General features: G+C 34.0%; 1 protein-coding gene across 1 annotated transcript in view; it reads left to right on the top strand.

The window, feature by feature from the left end:
- The first annotated feature begins 3,922 nt into the window (after positions 1-3,922).
- Positions 3,923-23,356, top strand: part of peb (zinc finger protein pebbled) — a 52,439-nt gene continuing 33,005 nt past the window's right edge. The window contains exon 1 of the mRNA XM_088233623.1: positions 3,923-4,281. The gene's annotated coding sequence lies outside the window, so the exon portion shown is untranslated. The remainder of the gene's footprint in view (positions 4,282-23,356) is intronic.

The following is a 23,356-nucleotide window of genomic DNA, read 5'->3' as shown; positions in this document are numbered from 1 at the left end:
TTTTTTAAATGTATTTGAATGAAATAAAATTATTGATATAAAAATTAAATAATTCCATAAATGTTGTATCTATATTGTTTCAATATTGAATTTAACCATTCTGGTTTTTGGGGCAAACTAAACAAAAGTTAGTATGAATGGTTGAAATAAAAATAATGGTTTTTCAAAAACTTGTGTACAAGATTTAGATTTGTAAAAATATTCAGGAAACAATAAGAATTTCCAAAAAACCTTTGAGTTCTCTAACAATAAGTGATGATAAGTGATAGAAATGCTAATTAAATTATACTTTAGGTTCGTTCATACAAATTGATCTGGACAATTGCTGTTTTCGTATTTAACAGTTAATTTGAGGTACCTACGATTTTTAGAAATATTAAGAAAAAAACATTTTTTCTCTTTGATCGCGACGAAGAAGATTTAAACCGAAAAAATACGGAAAAATATTATGTACATATTTATTTGTAAAATCATTACACATATGATGATAGAATCCGATATAAAAATGTATTTGATTATTTTTAAAATTCTGTAAATCATTGTGAGTATTAAAAGATAAAGTTTTTTTTTGATTTCGGGTTTTTCTATAATCATCAAATTTTAATTGTTTTTTTTTATAATAATGTATCAGGAGCACATATCGCGTAAGAGGTGCGAGTTACATTGTTATGTGTAACTGAAACCGATACAGTTACGACACTTTTATTGTGTATCCGTACCTCGTGTTCAGATCTGCTGCCCTGGTACCATGTGACGAAGCCACTTGTGTCAACCGAGCCGGAGATGAAACCTATCTCTTCTATGACGGAGATATTTGTGTATAATATTTACTCAGCAGTGTACACATTTCTTTATTGTTCTCTCAGCTTCTAGAATTCCTATCTGCGATCTCACGGTTCTTCTAACTAGAATAATGCTTTATCGACAAAATGTCAAAAATATCAAGAATCGTCGGAAAAAAGATTATCTTATATAAATTGTTGATTCAATAAATAAAAATGCTGTTTTAAAAACTTCTGTGAAAGACGTTGAAGCAGCTTCAAAGTGACCTCATTCAAGAAATATTTTTTTATGTTTTCGCAAAATATCACAACATAATAACAAATTTAATGTAAATGAATTAAAGAAATAAAATTACTACATATATATATTTTTTTGCACCACAAGAGACCAGGAAGCCCAATTACAGTGGTGATTTACACCACTGATCACCCAGGCTTGAGAAAAATCACATTTATTTTTTGTGTTACACCTGGAATCGAACTTGGAACCTTCCGTGTGTGAGTCAAGCGTCTTGACCACTACACCACGGAGGCCGCTACCTAACAAGTACCTTTGTATTATCCTATGCACAACTTTAAGATCAAATATTTTTTTATCTGTGTCTGCGGATGAAGCGTACAGTTTTGTGTGTGAAAAAGAATCAGAACCCTTGACGTGTGTTTTTGACTCGATGGCTGCTCTCAGATTAAAGTCATGAATAAGGAAATCGAGTGGAGGTAAGTCCGCCTCGTTGTGTAGTGTTTGGTGGGTTCGCCTATCATTATTTTGGTCCTGGGTTCGATTCCTGGCAGGGTGAACGTGAAATATTGAGTTAACAGGTCGTTTTAACCGTGATATTTAGTTATTCCTAGACTGCGTGTCAGCATTTTTAGGCCTTAATTATGTTTTACATTTATTTCAATCTGAACAAATTAGATATTAATAAATTAATCATAAAATAACTTATTTATTATATCGATCACGAAACTAAATTCAGTGACCCTGTGAGTCGAGTGAAGTTTGGCACCAATTGCAACAATATGTAAAATAGTTTAATCAGTTGTAAAATATATTTAAAGTAGGTACCTAATAAATTCTAAATTAAAGAACCAAAATTACGAACTTAAGTAGGTCAATTTTTTTTCTTAAGTATTTTAAATATATTTTTTTAGATATGTATGAACTTATCTGTGATTAATTGCTGGATTTTTTTTAATAGTCCTTATTCACGAAACTACACGTGTTTTTGCAATATTGATTTGATCATATTTTTTTTTACACAAATGAACGTTGCAGTTTGTCCGTCCTAAATGACGGCAAGGCTTGGAAATATAAAAAAACGTAATTATGTAATCTCAAAAAAAAATCATAAAATAAAAAATAATACAAAAATTGTTTTTACACAATATTCCCCAGTATTTTTTGGCGAAGAAATTATTAAACTCTTCTAGTTTAATCACAATTTAATGCTATATCCTTTAGTGATGTCACTGTAGGTAAACATCCTATTTTTCATAGTAATTTCTACCGACACATCTTCCTGTTTGCCTGGTATATTTCAAAATCACTTCCTATAATTTATTTGTTTTTTTAAAGCAAACATGACGAATCTCGTTATTTCCTCTTTTGCACCGCACCCGATGGTGCATAGGGCACACGATTGAAACCCCAAACGCAGCGTATCCCGATCGTTTGTTAAATAAAGGTGTTTTCAGGTATCTACCAGTCCAGGGATGGTATCGTATAGCAATGTTGAAGCATTATTAAAACAAACATTCAACCCGTAGCACAGGAGTGCTGTTCTGAATCTGATTTTTTGCATGCGACTACACTTTGCTTAAAATATGGGCACACTGATAATTAAACGTTAAATAACGTTTAATGAATACGAACACGTAACACCAAACTTGATGATTTTTAAATTTGTTGCTACAGAAAGGGAAAACATTTTTGAGCCAGGAATATGGAAGTCTAGGCATTTACAGGGCTTATGATCTGTCATTGGCTGGTTTAAGTAGCCACTTACACACGATGTAACATTCACCATTCTGCCCGTGTTTAAACATCCACATTTCCTCAACTCTTCCATCTGTTAACTGTCCATACTTCTGTGAAGTTAAGGAGCTGAATCCTTTATCATGTGGGTGAGATTCATCCGGCTGAACCCATCTCTGTTGCAACAAATTTCGATCTAAATAACTCCCTAGGGAGGAAATCCAGTCTGTTTGCAAACATTTGGACATACTCAAAACATTGTTTATGATTTTAATTTAGAACATTTTAGCGATCCCAAAACACACATCGAAATCGGGTTGTGGTCCTGTGGCTAGTGTCTCGGACTCACGGACCAAATGTCTGTGGTTCGAATCCCACTCTACCCCAACTTGATTACATTTTCTTATAGAGAGTTATTTACAACTCGTTGAAAATGGCCCTCAAATTAAATATTTAGGTAAATCATAAGAACGCAAGAATTTCTTTTTAATAAAAAAAAAAAAATTGACCAAACCATTTTAGTTTTTTTTGGTTTTTTTAACAGTTTTATAATGTCGGACTATGAAATGTCAATCATAAAATATATTATTTTACGTAATTTGACGTTAAATAAAAACCTTACGTTTTATACAGTAGAAACGTTTTCTACCCCCGCGAAAAAATCAAAATAGCACCTCAGGAATAGAACTCAGAACCTTAAACATAGTAGACGAATGCGCCTACTAAGAAGCAGACTTTTCTCCACGTGATTTATTTCCCATAGTTCTAGTTATATTTCACACCAGAACTGTAGTATGTATGCACATTTGTTAATAGAAGTCTAGACTTCCTCTCTATTGAAACATTTGACTGTTAAAAATACTAATTTAAGTTAATAAAGTAATTTAAAATACGTATAAAATAAAACCTTTCCACAAATTTCCTCTAAAAATCTCTCCCACTTCCCGCGTAATCTTGTCGAAATACCTCAAAATCCGCTAAAACATGACTTCAGCGCAAAAAACCTTACGAGCGCCTCGGTATATTTTATTTTCAGTGGTATCGGTTCGGGCTTTTCTGCGCGGGGCCGCGGCTTTCTCTCGGCCATGCCCCGCCCCTAAATCGGATTATCCGCCCGGATTCATCTGACCGAAGGTTCATGATTTTGAATGATTTTTCATTATTCATAAGACGACAGGACGCGTACGGTGACGGACGCGCGGTCACGTAATGTGTTAGTCCCAAAGGGTGCATTTTTCTTCGCCCGAGTTTAAAAACGAACAATCGTAAAAAATAAACAATTCAGTGAGATTTCAAACACTTCGTGACATTAATTTAAAGCTAAAGTGACATAATGTGGTGCATTTTTAGTGTTTTACTTTGAATAAGTGATATAATTTATGCCTTATATTATATACGTACATTTCAGTGATTATATCGTCCTTCAAACATAAGTGTCTTTGCAATCAAAGTTTCCTAAGGATTTTCTGTTGGAGCATTCTGTCTGCGCAGCAAAAGACAGTTGTATTTTCCACCTGTGACCAGGTATGCAATTTACTTATTTTTAAGCTTTCTATTTTGTTGATTTAATTTGTTTGCAGGTATTAAATACTTGTTTTATTTATTATTTATTAACGGACATTATCCATTTATACAATTTATGTGGTTTAAATATTACAATAAAAGAATAGTTAAAAACCTTTTTAAAAAAAGAAGAAAAGAAGCATTGACAAACATAAGAGATATCGAGACAAGATCTGGACTATTTATTTAGTGCTTGTTTAAATCACTGCAAACTTAAACCAAAAATGTCCAGATCTTGTCTTGAGTTAACAATACGACAAAGACGGGTAATTGGAGAATTAAGTCCACAGTTTGTTCTATGCTGATCAATAAACAGTACTTCATTGTTTCTCAACCTACGAGTCGAAATATTGAATTTTACTAGTCGCAGTAATGATGGAACATCAATTATACCATCATACCGTTGGATTAAACCCCGGGTTCAATTCTCGACTGTATAAAAAAAACATTTCCAAATGATTTTTTTTTAATACTGTTAAAATTTTACTTGGACAGACATCAATTTAGTCTAAATAATGATTACATGTTTTTTTTTTATTGACACACGAGTACTTTCGCCTAAGTTCGCATCGTCAAGACTGGTTGACTGCTCGGTCGAATTAAATCCACCTCGTAGTGTAGTGGTTGGCACGTTTGCCTACCATGTCTAAGGTCCTGGGATCGATTCCTGGCAAGGCGGACGTGAATTGTTGGTTTTAAAGGTGGTTCTAAATACATTTGAGTATTTCGCTGTCCCTGTTAAAATGAATATTTCTCGTAGACTCTGCCAGGAATCGAGCCCAGCGCCTCGAGCAAGATTAGCGAACGCGCCACTACAGTGTGAGGCGGACTTATAGTCATCGGATGGTGTTTTCGACTCGATGAGTCAAGTTCTGAACCCTTATTTTGTAACCGTTTCGTTTCGTAAATTCACTTGTATCGTATGAGCGGGAACGAGAGCGAAATACGACTTTGATTACGTTGAAGTGAGATGGATATATAAGAAACGAAAGTTTTTATATTTTTTATATGATGTTTTCTTACTATTTCGGATGTATTAACTATGTCTAATATTAAGTATTGTCACATTTTTTTTTATTTTATGTATGGTCAAAAATGAGTATAATATATTTATTTAACTTTTTGTACATAATGTTATTTGTACATTGGCGGGCTTATTGCCAAATGGCAATTTCTTCCAACCAACCAATTATGTACTATATGTATTTTATGTTTTTTTATATTAATAATAAAATTGTGATGTTCTATTTCACACCAGAACTGCATTTAAAAAAAAAGAAAAAAAAAAAAATAATAATTTACATAAAAGCCCGAAGGGCTTTTACAGGTGCGGTAAATAGATAAATTATATAAAGTAAGGAATAAAATATGGCATTTATACACAATTGTTTATAGAAGCCTTGACTTTCTCTCTAGTGAGATATTTGCTTAATGAAAATATAAATGTTAGTTTTAGGCTTTTAAAATTTTCTGTACCTTAAGCTAGGGTTTCCTAGGACAGCGGTGCCCGTATTTTAACGGCCGTAGTGAACGGTGATGCGGTAGGCAGCCGTCGTAGCGGTGACTAGAGAGTGGTTTTATTTTTTAACGGTGTTATCAACACTATTTTTATAGGAAACCACTTTCTAGTCACCGTTACGACGGCTGTCAACCGCATCACTGTTCACCACGGCCGTTAAAATACGGGCACCGCTGTCCTAGGAAACCCTAGCTTTACCGTCGTGTATTATTGTTATGGATAACTTAGATAGCGCCATTTTCGCAATATAATACCTCAAGGGCGCTTTAATTAATTAATTTAATTTCAACTTTTTAAATTTCTAATTGTAGAAAAACAATGTACGTTGTCATATGAATGCTAAGGATTTTTTCAAATGATTTAGAGAACAAGTGGGTTTTAAGGTTTTTACGAAACATCACTCTCACAGTTTCGTACCTATGCTGGGAGAGCATATCATGCCGTAGGGCCTGCGACCGCAAATGCGCGTTCGCCGAATTTAGTGCGCTGTTTGCGTAGAGGTATAATAACTTTTCCTCTCGACCTAGATGTAGCTGATCTAAGCGTAAGACGCCTTTCAGCTTGTTCATCTGGAATGCAGAGTTCCCTTAGATATTCTGGAGCAGAGTTGTGCAGCGACTTATACATAAGCCAACAGAGTTTGTAGTCCACCCTCTGTGGAAAACGTAGCCAGAGCAACACCCGAAGTAGTGGAGTGATATGACTGAACTCAGAGATTCCAAAAATAAGTCTCGCTGCGGAATTCAATACAGACTGTGGGCGAGTCATTTTATTCATTGGTAGACCTAATAATCCAAATACGCTGCGTTTGGCATACTAATGCAGTGCCCAATGTACACTGGGTGTGGATAAGAAAATCATGTATGAGACAAAACAATATACTCCACCAGCTTCTCCCCAGTCCTGTAATTCAGTCCAAAACATTAGTTCGTCAGAATATTTTGTTTATAACCCTTTTGTGTACTTGACCGAAAGGCTTAATTAGCTAAATTCTAGAAATCCATTCACTTACCCTTTGGTAATTTGCTGATACACTCTTAACCTCATTCAGGTATGCCTTTGACCATATTAAAAATGAGTCATCTAATCCTTAAACAGTGGTGCATAACCGGTGAACTGTGAGCCATTTTAAAATAATTTTTTTTCTTAATTTTTTTGTGATTTCGTACGTCTCCTGTCCGAGATATCGCATTTCGACAGCATTCAACCTACTTTCAGCCTTGTTTTTCCAATTTCATACTTCGTTTACCTACATACATAAGGATCTTCACCAGCTTTAATTAACCTTAATTCAAATATTATAATATTTCAAATCTAACTGCTGAAAACATGAAAAAACCATTGGGTATCGCTAACGACTCGGGCAAAACGTGCACCCGCGCCAACTTCCCGAGAGCTACTAATACTAGTACTGCTAGTAGGCTAGTACTGGACGACGTGACTATTTCTCCATACGCAACACTGAGAAACATTGGTATACTGTGATTATAATTTATCCCCGATTTCCGATAAAATGCTTTTTTCTGCCTAACAAGTACTTATTATTTAATAACATATTATTTCAGTCGATACATAAATGTGTAATGGAGGAATACTGAAAATCTAAACCCAATGTTCATAAAGATGTTATAGTTATTAGACGCAATGTGTACTAGCTACACATCATCGGGGAGGGAGGATTAAGCTATTTAGTCATGAAAACTCATTTAATTTTTTTTTTTTTTACATTTTTTTTGCACCACAACAGGCAAGGAGGCCTAATTACAGTGGTGAATTACATCACAGAGCACCCAGGCTTGAGAAAAATCACATTTTAATTTTTGTGTTCTCACCGGGAATCGAACCCGGAACCTCCCGTGCGTGAGTCAAGCGTCTTGACCACTACACCATGGAGGCCGCCGTTTACCCCACCTGACAGAAATTTATTTAAAATCGATGTCGAAAATCGAAAGAAAAAAGACTCCCACAACACTATTGTAATCTGTCAAAAGTACCTTCTTATATTGTCTGAACTGTAGTAATCTGTATCAAAATTTCAACATTCAAAATAAAGATAAGAATCAAATTTGTTTGTATCATTGATGACAGTTATCTTAGTACTTAGACTTAGTTATCTTGGGTTTTTCCAATTTTGTATCGAGAATATTGATGAATTGAAGAGGGGAATTTAAAAAGATGAATTTTCAGATTCTCTCTAATTCTGGTTCAATCTCTTGAGACAAGGGGTTGGCAAACCTAAACCTTTCGGCCTATTGCACAGGTATCATCCAAATTCACCTTGTACGGCAAAACAAAGGTGGGTGGATACGTTTTTTTTTTTTTAACTCGCAGGTAAAAAAAATGTTATAGGAAATCGAGTGGAAATTAGTCGTTCTTATGATGTACTGAACCCAGTGGCTTAATCACACAACTATCGACGTGCTAATAAGCGACGTAATAACATTTTCTCACCATGGTTGTTTATCGTATTCGCGATCACAACGGAACATCCGTAAAAACCTTATATTAAATGTCAAAATATTAACGGTTTGCGACGTATAATCCTGCTGCGCAATCCCATATTTGAATTTCACCGATGTAAATATGAAAAATATTCCGAAACTGCTATTTTTATTTATTTATCATGTAATTTATTGCATTTAACCGGCGCGGCGGTTGGCAAGCCAAATGTCAAGAAAAGCAGTCGCCATATTAATTGTAATTTAATGTTCACTTTTTTGTATTAAATACTACTTACTATTTTGCAGATGCAATATATTGTTTTTTTTTTATAGTAAACGCCGATTTTTCGCTAATGAACTGTATTTATTTATGAGGAAAACAAAAAACAAACCGACACGAGCGTTGACTTAGAGATTACATACGTGTTTACATATTGTTTTTTTTTAAATTATTTTATTTATTAACCCTTACGGATTAACCCTAACATTCATTTTACAAAAATAATAAATACATTTTTTATTCGTACTCTGTTGTTTAAAATAATATTTTTTACATCTTTTGAAATGTTTGGCTGAGTCTTTTGTTTAGTTTTGTCTGGTAGTTTATTGTATAATTTCAGTCTTTGGTATTTTAGTCTCGACTGTCCTTGTCTTGTTTTAGAAAGTTGTGTTTGATATTTTTCTGATATTCTCGTATTATGTCCATGTTTACTACAATTTTTGCAAGTTTTAGTTCTTCGTCTACAATAACATCAGTGGCTTATTTATTAGATAAATTTTAATGATTCTTGTTGAAAGAGTTCAGTTATATTTAATTGCTAAGTTTGTTCATTATTGTTCATTGTGATCGCTCAAATGCTACGCATGTTTTTAAGCACGTTGACAGTTATTTGTGATTGAGCTACTGGACGAGTGATTTCAACTCGCTAAGATAAGTCCGCGTTATTTTGTTGAGGTTGGCGGATTTGCCTGCCATTGTTGAGGTCCTTAGTTCGATCCCTTTTAAACTGCAATATTTCCTTATTTCTGGACTGGCACCTAAAGCGAAGAACATAGGATGATCGAAATTCGCTGCATTTTGTTTTTCAAATACAGTACCCTATGCACCACTGGGAATGGAGATGGTAATGACGATTATATTAATTGTTACTGTCAAATCAGTTTACGATTAGATCAATTAATTTATTAATTAAGATACTTAGCAGATTGATGGGAATATATTTTGAACAGGCAGAGTTGAATTTTGTCATTGGGTTTTCGCAACCACACAAGGTTAGATTAGGTAATAAATAAATAAATAATACATATTAGTGCATATGGTCGGATGTGATCCATCACACAGCGCCTGCGGCGACTCTCACCAAACTACGGGGGGTAAATATAAATATACAGCGTGTTTTCTTCTAAAATAAAATATTTGTTTCAAAATGTACCTGTGCAATACTTTCTTGTGTGGCTGTGATGTCACACTAGGCGACATTCGTTACAAGACTTGATATATCTCTCTATTTTTTTTTAAATAATGAAATTGTATGTTTCGTAATCTTCAAATGGACATTTGCACACCGGATTGAAAAGTAAAATTTGTTTAATGATGCTGGATTTAAATACAAAAAAATTCTTGCTAGGCGAACAATGAATGTCCGCTAATACAGCAATAATTCTGCATAAGAGAAAAACGATGTTACATCACTGCCCGCAAAGGAATTATTTACCACAGTCTTTTAAGAGTGAAAATAACTAAATATAGCACAACAACATATACGCCAAAAACCTTTTCTCACACAAGCAGAATAAATATTTAAAAAAAACGCTTTTAAGAATAAAAAAGTAGTGAATCTACTAAGGGAGATAAGGTCATTAACATCACATGCCATGCAGATGATGCAGTCATAGTGATGATGAGAACATATCCATCTCAGTAAGTAGACATCTGGATGCCTAAGAAATGTCGTATAGTACAATGAACACATGATTATTGGAAATATAATTCGGATATACAAAACGTGTGTCAGACCAAATCATGGTGTATACAACAGAGGCGAGGATAGATAGAGAGAAAATAAAAAATACGAAAAACCAAGTAGAAAAACTAAATAGAAAACCAAAAACTACTCAGAACGTCAGAGATGAGAGTACTAAAGTCACTTAAGGTATATAAGTCTTCATAACTTCTTAAGGGGTGAAATACAGTTCTTGTCTACAAAAAATTGAACAAACTCACATATTGGTTTGTGGTCCCGTGGCTAGTGTTATGGACTCACGGATTAAAGGTCCAACGTTCGCACTCCGCTCTACCAAAACTTGTTTCCGATTTACAACTTGTATAAAATGCCCCCAAAAAATTTAATGTTTTAGTAAATCAGAGCTCAAATGTTTCCTTTTTCTATAAAAAATATTGTTGATCACCATTTGAGAAGTATAAAGATGAAAAATACGTGTAAATGAGTATGGATGTTCAACATTGGCAAATGGTGAGTGGCCACTTTACACACTGCGTAACATTCACCATTCTGAATATTTTACTCTTACAAATGTCAACAGATGGAATGTTGAGGAATTATGGATGCTTAAACATAGGCAAAATAGTGATTCTTACACAGTATGTAAATGACAGGTCATAAGCCTTGTAATGCCTAGATTTATTTCCCCTCAAAAGTGTTTTCCCTCTCTGTTACAATAAATTTAAATCTTAATTACAACAAAATATATAATAATATTTTTTATTTTTTCCGCCGAACGGTTTCAAAGCTAAACAAGCCACTCTTCTAGTGGAACGGAAGGCCTGTTGACTGCTGCCAACAGGCCGGCTTCTCCTGAAGAGTTGTGAATGGTTTCCTCTCCACATGAGCAAATGCTGAGAAGTTCCCGATTGGAATATCATTCCTGATTCCAACAGTTTAGCGAAAATAATGTAATATATATAGTAATAATATAAAAGCAGAAAAATCATATTTTTGATTTATATACCTTGTTATCAACCTTGTTTAAGCAAGGTAAAAAAATAATAAAAAAATAAAACAAAAAAATGCTAAACAAGCTTCCTTCGCAAGCCATACTTAACTAATGAATTCTTATCTATTTAATTTCATCAGTATGCTGCCAGTGAAACTAATAAATCAAGTATTTTGTCTTGAAGCTTGTTTCGCTTTAAAACTGGTTAGTGGAAAAAAAAATTAGTGGTTATAAACAAAGGTGGTTTATTTATTTTATTAAAATGAAAATCCACAAAGTTAGTGCCTCAAATATAAAACTTAAATAATTGAGAGTGAAATCTAGCCTTGTCTACAAACATTAGGATATTCTGTTGTGACAATATTGTAGAATCAGGTTGTGGTCCTGAGGCTAGTATCGGGGCCTCGCGGATCAGATGTCCATTCTTCGAACTTCACTCTATCCCGACTTGATTCCTATATTCTAATATTGAGTCATTTACTACCTTTTAAAAACGGCACTCAAAATTGTAATATTTCTGTGAATTATAAGAACACAAAATAATTGTTAAATAATAATTAGCTTAAATATATATAATTTCAAACAACCTGTATATCATGTGAATAATTTGTCCATATAGATTACAAACCCGTAATACATAATAATAATTACCTTAATAATATGTGTTACAATTACGATTCAACTATACGCATATTCATTTGGCAATAAAATGAGAAACCACAGCCTATAAAAACGGTATAAACTGCCCCGTATTATGTAGATATGCATGTATGCCAAGATCTCGTTAAAATGTGGATATTTTCATTTTTAGAAAGTGGGCAGTAATGAGATTATTAAATTATTCGTTGAGAAATGCTGCATTTCTTAAACGGTTTTATACTTGCTACTGTTACGTAGGCATCGGTGGATATTTTAAGTTGTTGCGTCAATTAGCCCCGCTTCTCTATTTTATCCGAACTTACCCTACACATTTTTCCATAGTTGGCTAGAATTTTCAAATAATCTAGTAATTTTATTTATTCATACAAAGATAATGGAATAAAGTTGTAATATTCGCGTCTAAGATGCTATGATTTCCTGTATGAATCTACGCAGATTTTTCTGGCAGTCAGTTCAAATTGGATTTTAATGATAATAATGTATGGTAAGATTGGCATAGTTGACACACTTTTATGTCGGAATTTTATAATCAACCTTTGTCAATCATTCCCTTTTGTGCACTCAGTGGTGCATAGGGCACTGCATCATCAAATTATATACGGTGTATTTATATCTTTAAATTACATGAAAGAAAGGTGAGCTGGCTTCGGACGCCAATCTAGAAAGAATGAAATATTCCAGTTTAAACAATCTTTCAAATCTATATTTCACGTCCACCTTGCCAGAAATTCAACCCAGTACCTCAAGAAGTGTAGTCGATCGCTAATTTAGTAGTTAGCGTTCGTTTGTGTGGTCACAACGAAGCGGAATTATGTCCACTCGATTTTCTTACTGATGAATTTTAACTGAGAGCAGCCCATCGAGTCGAAAACACTCATCTAAGGTTCTGGTTCTATTTCAGTCACAGAACTGTATTCATCGCCCTGAAATATATTGAGAGATGGTTATATTAACATTGCGACAAAGACAATTTGTAAAATTATCTCTTTTTCTAATGTATTTAAATAGTCAAACAGCTTTTAAGCATTTTATTTGTTTTCAAAATTAGGGTTTCTAAGAAACTTTAAATAGTAATTTGAGTTTTATTGACTTAAAATACCTACAAAGGTGTGACCAAAGGTATCTAATCTTTTAACACGCATTTGATTCAGCTCTCCTCGATGGCTGATCAGGAATTTAAGATAAGATAGACGATAGGCGCTGTTCAGCTTTTCTCGAGATAATAATTATTGGTTCAGGATCTGGGCTCAATGTAATTATAATCGCTGAAGATGATATGACGTGTTTACATTGCACTCTAAATATAGCGAATTCATCATTATTTCGCAAATAAATAATATGTTAGTGAAAAAAATCTGATTGGATCAATTTTTCAAAGTCATCTTGAAATTTGAAAAAATCTTCCGTGTTGTATAATCGAAATGGTTGTTGTGTCATTTTATGGTGAGTCATTTATACTTATTTAGGTTTTGAAGGTTTTTTTTTTTCTTAAACTATTTCACTGTTATTATTACTATTAAGGATATTTTATTAAGCGATTTTTTTTTGTGATAATCACCTCAAGGGCGCTGAGCAACACGATTTACAACTACAAAGCGCAAAGGTTTTCTCGTTTCCAATTATGATAGAATTTAGTAACAGATAGGAGCTAAATTACAGCACGTCTTGGAGCTACAAAGCGTATAGACGGAATTAATCTACTAATCTTATCCACATTTACTTTATTAAAAATTGAGTTTTGGTGTTTTTGTAAATATATTTGAAATGGTTTACAAATAAGAGCTGGATTAAATTCGAGCTACGGGCGCATGGACGGTTGAAATTCTAGACACTTATTTATGAAATTTATGCATTTTATAAAAGTAATTTGACAGTCGATGACATTGACACACGAAAGCTTAATCAACGAACGGCTTGCAGAATCCTGTTGAGATCTTGTCAAAAATGTTGTCAAAAAATGCAATTTTTTTATTATTACTATGTTTATATTACTTATTATACTACAAAGTTTTTTCTTTATTTTATAAAACCTGTATTCTTTCCGATAACTTATTAACTTTTTACTATTTTTTTATTCCCTTTCCGCATCTAATGGTGCATAGGGAACTGCATTAGTACACCAATCGCAGCATATCTTGATCATTTTTGTTACATGAAGGTAAGATGATCAGTCTTACGCTTCAGGTACCAGTCCAGGGACCATGAAATATTCTAGTGTGAAGACACCTTTTCAATCAATCTTTCATCTCAACCATGTTGGGAATCGAACCCGAGACCTCTCGTATGGTAGGCAAACACGCTGACCACTGCACCACGAGACCACTGCACCACTGCATAACTTTAAGCTTATTTAATTATTTTTACTTACTTTTATTACTTTGAAATTTAAACTTCAAAAAGTTGCTTAAACTTTTAACTGTAGAGATACGTACTAGCTTTGAAAAAATAACGTTAAAAAGATATCCATTAGTTATTTTGACTGCAATAGATAGTCCTCTGATTTTTTTGCTACAAACGCAACAACAGAAGAAAAAATTTTTTTTTAGTTACTGAACTAAAAATAGAGAATAAGAAGAGAAAAGATTGTCTGATTTGACAATGTGCTAAAATCCCATGTTGTCTTCATCCAACCATAACAAAACAATGCGTTGTTCTTGTTTAGTATTGACAAACGTAAGAACACACTCTCGGCGAGATACCCTCGCCACTCATGTCGCCATTACTCGCCTATAATCACCGACGAGTACCTGCTCATCTGTGCAAGTCAAGTACCCACCTGAGTAATGTGATGTAGATGTTGCTACAATATGGCGTCCATTTATCGCCCGCCATTGTTTCGACTCTCGATTGTTTTACGCTTTGGCGCCCTTTTGCGCGCCGCCATCTTAATATCGTTTTGATTGTTGTATTATTTATTTATTTACTACTGTCGAGATCTTCTCGCGCTTTGTGATGTCTGGTCGTGAGTCGTGATGTGATCACCGATCAAAAAAATGCACACGTGACTACAAAACCACGTAGTCAGTCAAATTGATGTTTATAATATTTTCATCACTCATTTAAGCCATTATGGCATACATCTAACTATGCATATATGGCACTTTAGTCTACCAATTGCCGCGAATCATAATCATAATTTTTTATACAAGGGATAATTTCAAAGGATAAGGCATAAGAAACTACAAAAGTGCAACTATTCGGGAGAGCAATAAAACGTTATTATAAACAGAACTCATTTGCAAAATGGGTTATTATTTACAGATGATTTCATTTGTGTAACAACATTCACTGAGATTCCCGGGGCACCGTAAAGTCGCGTTTGTTGCATGTTAAGAATGGGGATTCACCCGCAGTCGAGGAGCAATACAGGAACATCAGCTTTATAGAAAACTTTTTACTTTTCCACCTTTGTTAAGGTTCTGTACAAACTTAGAAATAGGCTGTTAAACTTCCTCCTAAAATATTTAAACCACCACCCTGAAGCCAGACATGCTGATTTGAATTGGGTTTGGTTCATCGTCTAATGATACTCTAATATTTAACTTGATAAGATTTTGATTTCATTTTTTTCAATAAATATTGCCCATATGTATTAATTAACTACGAACAAAATAAATGTTATATCGAGCAAATTTTCACAAATCAAAGGCAAAACTATCATTCGCATTTCGTTGTTCTATCACTATCACTAAAACAATATTTTTTAACTTATGCCTTCCGGAGATGGGTTCGATTAGAACCAGAAGAATTAAAAAATATTGATCATGTGTGAAGTAATTTCTGTGCGTTAGGATATTTTGGAATGTAATTGAAAAAAAACCACGAAAAATCGAACAAATTTCTACGACAATTAATTAATCAGAAAACTACAAAAAACGCCTAAGAGGCAACTTTTAAAAGTGGGTCTAATCTGACCCAGCGGGCTTTTAGAGTGAAACAAATATTTCGCGTCGGCAACCAAATACACAATACCTTCAAACTTTTGTTATTTCACATTGTTTTTAATGATCATGAAAAAGACAGTTATTGCAATAATCCATTTAAAAATTTGCCAATTATAAAAAAGATGTGCATCGTCGACATCCGCCTGAATTGCTGATACGTTGTAAAATCTATTACTGGACTGAAGATTGCTGATTCTAATGATAATTTCTACATGCATGTTGATTCCAGACATCTGTTTTGGTGCAATCGTTGGGAAACGTCCTCCATTTCCAGTAACTACACGTGCACTGCGGTCTTGAAAATGATGATCGGGGAAATTCTTTTGATATGAAACCGTACACAGTCGCGCTGGTGGTCTGATCCCTTATTCATTGCTGCATACCTGGGAAAATATTGGACGATATTTCGTGGGACGTTGTATGCTTAGATACATTTATTTTTTTTATTTTTTTTGGCAAGCAGCCTTTGCTGGTGCGCCTATATCTCGTGTACTGCTTTTTGTCTGCGTCCTTCTTCCATCAAAAAAGCATCCAAACGGTTTTTGAACCGGTTGTCCGAAATGGACAACTAGGCTCGGCAATTTATTCCAGTCTGAAACCACCCTGCTGGAAGGGAAGTTTTTCTTGGGATTGAGCTTGGGACATTTACCGATGCTCATAATTAAAGCCACTTATTGAAGTTCAGCGCAGTCTCCTTCATATCCAAATATGGTCGAGTTAAGGACCATTGGCTAGTACTCCTGAGAAAGTAATCTCTTTAAAAGAGCGTTTTTGAAAATACCCGCGTACTGAAAACTCTTTACAACTCCTCGGTGCGAAGTAGACTCGAGAATGACTCGATGATTTGGGGGCCACACGAACTGAAGTACTCTCTTATGATAGAGAAAATCCAAAAGAAGTTTCTTAGATATCTCTACATAAGAGAATGCGGGTATTATCCTTGGCTCTATCCGACCGAGTTTCTCCAGGGTATGCTTTTTTACAACAGTTTGTAAACTAGAAAGAATGTGTATTTGACTACACATTTTTATCGATTGCTGCGCGGTATGGTCGATAATCCTGAGATAATGATGAGCATTGGTTTGTACGAGTATGTTCCTGAAAATTACCTAAGACAGCGTCAGCATAGATTGTTTCACATTCTGATATACAGGATTAACCTGCCGAAGGTTATGCCGGTTGGAAGGGCTACCGCTATGCTGAACAACATCGCTCTGGATGTTGATCTGTTCCATGTATCCGAAGGAGTTTTCCAGAGCACTCCTACTATTTTGACAAGTCTCTTTATGTATTTTTATAACATGTTCTTCTTAAATTTTAGTTTGTAATGTATGCATTGTTTTAAATAAATGAATTGAATAAATTCCAGGGTTGGGAATATTTCTACGGACTGTTATGTTCGCAAGCCGAATCGATGCTAGAAAAACGGTTATCTATATTAGATACTAGTGACCGACCGAAACAAGATTTTCAGCCAAAACCGAAGCCAAATTTCTGCTTCTGTTATAGTTTCGGTTAAAACCTAAACAGAAACATATTTAAATAAGTTAAAAGTCTTTTGAAAACTTCAAACATTGTCAAACCTTCACCTTTCCGAGTTCACTAAAATAAGTGATAAATAAAATTCGCAACCTGATATTTTCACTACGAGGAACTGGTGTCATCTTAACAAAAAGGGATGGTGGAAACAAAGTGTATGAAACGTTTTTTTTAAAATGATGATGCGTTCGTCTTATGAGAACATTGTCAAACTTGTCAATATTGTATACTATTATTGTCTGTAATTAATGAAGTAATAATTGTGCTAGATTACTATTAATGCCAAAACCTTAGAAAGTTCCTTACGATAACAGCCATGTTTGACTACGGATTTCTCATTTCTTCATCATACCCAAACATTTAATCAATAGTAGTCCCAATGCGGAGTCTACATTGTAACGTGAGGATAGGTACTCCAGTTTACTCTGTCAGGTTTTGTTCTCAAAAAACGCAGCAGGAAATAAGAGCAGACTAAATGCGGTACGGGATCTTTTGTTTGAGAAAAATGTCATTGTTTATTTAGAATTGAAATCAAATACTGTCGCTTTTGTTTAGCAAGATGCCGCCTGTTTTCGACACTATCTCAATGTATAGACAGTATAGCCACCGGTACTCGGGTGATCATAAAAGATTACGTAATACATGACTTCGAGATGTCAGATTATTATTTATTGAAACCGTACACTCCTATCTCTTTTGGCTTCGTTTGCACGTGTGACTTTTATATCAAATTTCCAATCGCGAATCTATTACTTCAATTAATCCATATTGAAAACCATTCAATTAATTCTGTATTTACTCCTCTATACCTGGAATCTTCGGATTTGCTAAACAAACCAACCATCACGCAGTAGGCGGAGAGGTCGAGTACAGAATACAGACTTCGCTTCCTCTGCATTCATACGTCTTCTCAGGCACGCACGTCTATTATTCCGATTTTTGACGTGTATCTCTTCAAGTATTGGCGGAATTTGTATACAATGTCTTTCTCGGCATCGTTAATCCTTTTAGTCATACATTTCGACAGCATTCAGCCTACTTTTTACTAGATGTACTCATATACTTTTGAACTATAATCGTGTCTTTTTAATCTTAAGATCAGTCCATATTGTCCATGATTGTTTTTTTTATACTGAGAAGCCTTTTGGTATAATGAAAACATACGTAAATAACAAAATAAACTTTTTCTGTATTTTGTCATTTTTTAGATAATTTGATTTTTAAAACTTGTAGTTTTTTCGCCCGGGTGTCTTTAAAATTCACGCTACATACTAGGAGCACAGAACTGTGAATCGGTGATTCTTCAAATATTTGATCTCAGGTGTTTGCACCGATGCGATGTACACATACTATCCAGACCACCTGCTACAGCTCGGCTTTGTTCTCTTCCGAGAAGAATGGAAAAACTGAGACAATCGTAGTACGAAGACTTCTAAACGATGTTGACAGTGTACGGTATGCAATATGCAACTCTAATGAGCCCCAGCTTTGGGCGACAGGTTAAAATACATCAATAATGAACTGTACCTACGCTAAAACGTTCGTACGTATGCTGGTTATCCGCTCAAAATATGTGATTCGAATATCTGATCTTACTCATGTCTCATGTCGCCCTGGTAATTTTATCTTCTTTCTTAGAAATCCATAAAATCTTTATTGTGTTTGAGACGTACAGAATCCGGTGATGACATCATGGTAATGTTTGCATTTTATCTTGAGCTATTCAGATTTTCATAACAGTTTTGTTTTTATTGTTTTTAAGAATTTCCCGTGTATACATTCAACTAACCGCACTCAAAAAAGAATGAACGCTCACTCCATCATACATTTATTTATTTACTCATTGAAAACGACTTCTGACTTGTATTTTATACGTTATTTTATTGTCTTACTCAACGTACCCAAATCATCTCAACACCCCTTTCGTAACTTTTTTCAAAGCACTCATCTTAGCATTAAATTCCGCACAAATCTTGACATTTGTACACCTACTATCTACAGTTTTACGATAAAAATAAATGTATTTCATCACCGTACATAATATTGTTATCTCTGTAATCTGTATTTTTGTATTAACTACAAATTGACAAAAAAAAAACACAAAAATACAGCAAGCGCGCCAGCGTTTTTAAATGAAATAGCTCTTAAGAAAATTCCTACACTTACCCTTAATTTATTTAGATCGTTTCAATAATTTATTGCGCTATTTTGCAAAACTTACTTTATATGAAAAAAACAGCTCGCACTAATTTTTAAATGCCTTTTTAAGGCGTTTTAACAATAATTACGTAGTGTTTTATTGGAAATGTTGAAGTTCATAATTCATTTCAATCATTACGCTTAATTAAATACTTTTACTTGATTATTCATAACTGAATTGATCTTTGATAATTATGATTGTTATTTCTGTACCGTCTGTTCAAATAATTATGTTGATGTCAAATATTTTATTTGCTTAGCTGACCAAGAAAGGGTATGATGACCCTTTGTTTCTTTATCAGTACATTACTCCTATTCCTCTTCTACTTAATCTGAATTATAATAAAAACCAGATCTATTATTTTCATTTAAATATTTAAAGTTTATTTTTCATAAACAAGTGATGCGATCTCTATAAATAACCATCCTTTAGTTTATTAGATCCGAGTGAACCAAATTTTGAAAGATAATCCTAAGTGTGAATGTATTTTTAGATATCTCCAGATAAAATTAATTAATTGTTTACGTAAATGTTAATAAATGTCTCAATCTAAAGATTTTTTGACATAAGTATACACATTAATTAAAATATTATTTTTGATAGCATCCTTTATCTGATGATTGAAACATACACTAAAATAATGAGCTGATATTGAGAGATTTCCATTTTTATATTTCTAAAGATATTTAAATCAACAGGATGTGTTACTAACGCTTTGAGCTCTTTATCTTTAAAAAAAACCCCACGTAGTTTAGAAGCTAAGACGCCTGCCCCATGCACGTAGGTTTCGGGTTCGACTCCTAGTATGATCACAATGACTAAATATTGTTTTGCAAAGTTTATTTAATTTACATCAAAAATATTGAATCAGTTCCACATCGATTTTTAAGAAAGATAGGCTGGAGGTTGGGCTCATCCAGAGACCAATATACGTATAATGAGTTAGAAACTAACTTAAATATATCTTCTCTTCAAGACCGTCGAAATAAATCCGACCTTCCAGTCATATTTAAAATTCTCAACTCACTTTTTGATGCGCCTGAACTGCTGAACTCAATAAAATTAAATACCCCAACTAGAAACCTCAGACAAAACTTAGTCTTTCATACTGTTAACTATAGAACTAACTATGGTTTTCATTCCCCTATGCCCAGAATTCTTAAGTCTGCCAACAAACACACCAGTCTTGATTTCTTTGATAACAAGTCGCCTTCTTTCATACGATCACTGAATCAAAGTCAATTATAAACACCTCTCTCCCGTTTACACTCCCACCAAGTCTACTATATACCATTGTGTCTTTCTACTTTCTTTTTAATAATTTTCTATGTATAAATATGTTCTTAAAATTCCCATTGGGCGTATATGCAAATAAATAAATTTATGCTTCAACTTTTAGTAGCATTTTTTCCATCCATGCCATTTTTGGACATCCAAGATCTGTCATCTACACCAATGCCAATTACTCCAATACCCAGCATAACATTTGGATCAGTTTCGGTATCTCATCGTCCATGGCAATGAATTCTGCTACCGAGAACGGCTCTCGGGTTCCAGCAGCGAGGCGACACCATACTCAGAACCAATCGACATTTTAACATATCAATTTTCTCGTCTCGACACGATTATAGGGATTCCAGTGATCAGATGGATTCCGTTCTGATATTTCCAACCCGAGAATGCACCGAATTGATTCTCGGATACTTTACGAACAGACTTAGGATATTTTATTGATTTGATATCAAATCAATATTCGATATCAAACCAATCAATTAGGTTTACTAACAAGTATTCTAGTATTGAGTTAATTTATAACAACTTAACCATAGAATTAAGAATAGTCCTGAAAGAGCATAGAATCATATTTTACTACACCGGACTGTGTCCAAAAAACCCCACACTTTACCCCACTTTTACCGTGCGCATGCTTGAAGTCGCCGCGTTATGTTACCAGATTGTGAAAAATATAATCATAACACAAATGTAAGATAAATATATTTTTTTAAAAAAGCTATTTGTTAATTTCTCTAAAATTTTAGTGTACACTTGAAAATATTGATTGACACAACATCGTGGATAAGTAAAGTGTAAAAAGAGTAATTTGATTAATGAACTTTGAACTTAAAAAATAAAACTTTTTTTTTTTACATAAAACGGATATTTTTATGTCATGTTAAATAATATTTGATGTTTTGGCGATAATATCGGTCAAATGTCCACCACAGAGTTGTTTAATCCGAGAGGTCCAATTTTCATTAGTTCCCTCATTAGGTGAGCAAAATAGCGTAAAAAAAATTATTACCCTGGCAACACTAACAAAATGTCAATTTGGTTTTCTTTGACAATCTGAAATATTGAAAAGTAATTCAATTTTTGAGTAATGCATTTGCTACTTGCACATAAAATGTGATCCCATACTATTTCTTTAAGATCCTAGCAGTATTTCAACACTTTGAAACGACACAACACGGCATAGTTGATTTTTCAGTCGATTTTTTACCAATGAACTGTATTTATTTAAGAGGAAAAAAAACAATCAACACGAGCGTTGACTTAGAGATTACACACGCGTTGACTTATAAGTACATTGTTCATTGTGATCGCTCAAATACTTAGCGTGTTTTTAAGCACGTCGATAGTTATTTGTGATTGAGCTACTGGTTATGTTTGTAGACCTTTGTAAAAGAAAGCGTGGATATAAGAAATACCTTTTTATAAGTGAAAAATGTCCCAGTTCCTTGGGCTCTCTTATATTCAGGTTTGACTTTTTTTTTTAAAGTATTTTACAAGTATAATACGTTGGATTACATTCCCAGGAGTTACAACAACTCAATTCGGGACGTAAATAATATTTAGAAAATAACACATATTGAGAACAACAAAGAAACAATCAAGTTTAGCACCTTTATAACTAAATATACTACAACAATATATACGCTTAAAACCTTTCCTTACACAAGTAGAATAAATATACATAAAAAACGCTTTTAAGAATAAAAAAAGTAGTGAATCTACCAGGGGAGGTAAGGTCATAAACACCACATGCTAAGCAGATGATGCTGCCATGGTGATGATGAGAACATATCCATCTCAGTTAGTAAACATCTGGAAATGTCGTATTGTACAATGAACACATGAATATTGGAAACATAATTCGGATATACAAAACGTGTGTCAGACCAAATCATGGTGTATACAACAGAGGCGAGGATAGATAGAGAAAAAATACGAAGAACCAAGTAGAAAAACTAAATAGAAAAACCAAATAACGCTCAGAACGTCAGAGATGAAAGTACTAAAGGCACTCGCAGGGAAACCCAAAAGAGGCAGAATCAGAGTCAAGAAGTTAGACGGATTTGCGATACCCATTGCATAGTAAATAGATTATGGAGAGTATACGTCAATAATTCCATTAATCGACAGCTCTAAAATCGCCCACACCATTGCTCACGAAATCCCGGCCGTCTGCCCGGAAGACCACCAAGGAGAAGGAAGAACTTGTTGCTTACGTTGCGACATTTCTATTCAAACACAATAATACATCCAAGTATTTTATTTGCTGACATTTGTGGTCGACCAAAAAAATGTATTCGAGTTTTATCTGCTCTGGTTTTAAACTTTGATCTGAATAGCTGTGACTATTTCCCGAGCTTGCTCGTACGTCGCTCGTGTAATTCATCGTTTTTCTTATTTTTATCTACACTAGCAGTATATTGCTCATCCGTTAACTGATATCGATTTCTTGGGCAATATCTAGTTATCTTGAAGGAAACGCTCC

This window comes from Micrasema longulum, unplaced genomic scaffold (genome assembly GCF_059751315.1).
Source record: "Micrasema longulum isolate JH-2025_06_02 unplaced genomic scaffold, ASM5975131v1 h1tg001134l, whole genome shotgun sequence".
In the NCBI taxonomy this organism is placed as follows: Eukaryota; Metazoa; Arthropoda; class Insecta; order Trichoptera; family Brachycentridae; genus Micrasema; species Micrasema longulum.
This window is presented reverse-complemented; position numbering and strand designations above follow the sequence as displayed.